Source organism: Pteropus vampyrus, unplaced genomic scaffold (genome assembly GCF_000151845.1).
Source record: "Pteropus vampyrus isolate Shadow unplaced genomic scaffold, Pvam_2.0 Scaffold564, whole genome shotgun sequence".
NCBI classification, from domain to species: Eukaryota; Metazoa; Chordata; class Mammalia; order Chiroptera; family Pteropodidae; genus Pteropus; species Pteropus vampyrus.
The window spans coordinates 107,341-109,958 of record NW_011889345.1 but is presented as its reverse complement, the minus strand read 5'-3'; positions in this window follow the sequence as shown (position 1 = coordinate 109,958).

Sequence of the window (2,618 nt, the reverse complement as noted above, 5' to 3'; positions counted from 1 at the left end):
GTTTCGTACTTCAGTACCACGTTTCAAAACAATAATGGTCAACAGAACTGTCACAATCCAGATTCCGTCAGAGCTCGAAGGGGCGACATAAATACATCTGGTCTACTAAGCCTCCTAAACACCCGTTAATTTGCCGCCGAACCCCACAACGCGCACATGTGAATAAAATCCTCTCACAGCAAAGAAAATTCTAGCATTTTCTTTACGGCACCGCACTCTCTCTCATAGCCTAGGACGACACAGTTAATGACAACGGCCAGCGGGGGCGGGAAGTGCCCACGTTCCTCCAAAAACGTGCATGAACTGATCACGAATCCCCATAAAAACCTGTCACTTAGCCTGGAAAAAAATGAGGCCGCTCATGTTAAACACCTAGAATTCAGAAAACACCGTCACGTCTGCACTGAGATCTGTCCGAATGGCGTTAGACTAACTGTTTCCTGGCGCGGGCAGGAATCTGGGTGCTGCGGGTTCTCAAACCCCGAAGTCTCTACGTACATTAACACTGAGATTTGTAACTTTCTGAGAGGTTTACATATTACATTATATACTCACTTACATTATATACTCGCGTCACTGTCACGTTATGTTATGTATCATACTTTATGTTACATTTCAGGGTATCACGTTACATTATACATTTCCTCCACTGAAATGAAATCGGTCCTTGTTACGGAGTTCAGGGGACACGTCTCTGTCTTGGCCTTTGAATCAGAATCACCATTATGAATCATTTATTATAAACGTATCGTATGAAGACCAGTTAAGAAAGTATGCGGGTTGGTAGCCTCTTGAATAAACCAGTAAAGAATGCGTACCACGAATTGAGCCTATTGCGTTTTTATGGGGAAAAAATGAAATGAAAACGTTCTTTTTCTGAAAAATGAGAAAAACATCAGTGTACTTACAGTGAGTTCACAAAAATCGATGCTGTCGAGGCTTTTGCTTCTGTGTAACCTCCCTTTAATGCGTCGCAGAGAAGGTTTTCCCTGGCTCACCCCAGAAGTAGCACCATGAGGATTTTCAGAGGATGGCGTGACCCTGCGGGAGGGAAAAAAAATTGTCAAAAGACGGCTTGACAGGTGAACGCGTTTCTCCGGCACACGGCGAGCATCTACGTGAGGACAGCTTTCAAAACGTCACTCTTTTTTTCAACCGACAAGCCAAGAACCACTTGCGGGTTGAGAAATCTTTCTTGACGGAGTTCAAACATTCCAACGTCAAGATTGACATTAAGTCGACTCTGCGGAGGTTTCCTAGGTAACCGGGAGCCATCGCTTCGCTCTGAGCTGTCGCTCGTGGAGCGCACGGGGCGTGCAAACCCCACAATCACTGTGTTCAACCACGGACACCCGTCAAGATGCTCTTCTCAAGCGTGAAAATGACATCAAATTTAAGCGGGACAGTCAAAGCTTAACTCAGCGTTTCGATGAAACCAGGAAAACACAGGTAAGAAATGGCAAGGAATCTCAGCCGTCTGCAGAACGCACGTCGGGACACGTGGCCACGCAGACAGACACACAGGCGAGCGTGTCGCGTGCTCCTCGTTCCCGTGCCACTCCGGGCAATGCCCTGGGAACCTGGCTGGAGCCTGCTAGGGGACTCTCTCAGGTGACAGAGTCTCAAGTATGGAGACCGGCTGGAAGCGTGGCGCGTGAAGATGTCCCCTTGTCTTCACAAGCACGTGTCCCGCCCGGCACACGCGCCACGTTCGTACCTCCATCCCCCTTCCTGACCCACTTAATTTTGATATTAAAATGGTCTGATGACAATGAAACGGGTCTCTCATCTCTCGGGAAGGCCACGGGGGACAGACTGTTAGCAAAATAAATTTGATTTATAAGACAATTAACTATCAAAAGAGACCAGGTGAGGTCCGGCTACAGTTTAAAAGAAATAAATAAGTAAACAAGTAAATAAATATTCATTCATCCATATAGTCAGGCTATTCAAAGAGCAGAGAGGTATAAAAATGTAAAGCAAAGCCCCCTCTGTCCCCCGCCCCGAGCCCGCACCCCATTCCCTGACGAGTCCCGGACAGTTCTTCGCGTGAACTCCCGGCCCACGTGTTTACCTCCTTTAGAAGTTTCTCGGTCAAGTGACCAAATTGCTCACATTGTCCCGAGCCTTATTTTCCTCACCACCTCCCGGCTCTGCCTCGACACCCCACCCAGGTCTCTCCACGCCTCGTGAGGGCCCCACGGCACCCCGCGTTGCAGGCGCACCCCCGCCCGTTCAGCAGCCTCTCCGAGGACCCCCAGACCACGGCCTCGGGACACCGCGACATTCACTCAGCAGAGGGTCCTAGAAGTGAAACGCTGGGCTGGAACTTTCTAGATGTTGCCGAGGGCTGCCTTTCAAAACACGGCGTTTCCAAGTTACGCTTCCATCAGCAGCGGCATGTGACACGCGGGGGCTCAGCCGGGCACCCTGAGACGCCAGGACGAGGTCATCGTTCGATTACGATGACATGATGTGACTTCCCTGCGCCCTTCACTGCGTTTGTCTCGCCGAGTCGCTGATTTCTATAAAAACACGGCAGGGCTTCCCCAGGCTAATGTGGATTTGGCAACTGATCTTCGCACTTCGCTAGCTTTTCCTTTATGTATTTCGAGTCT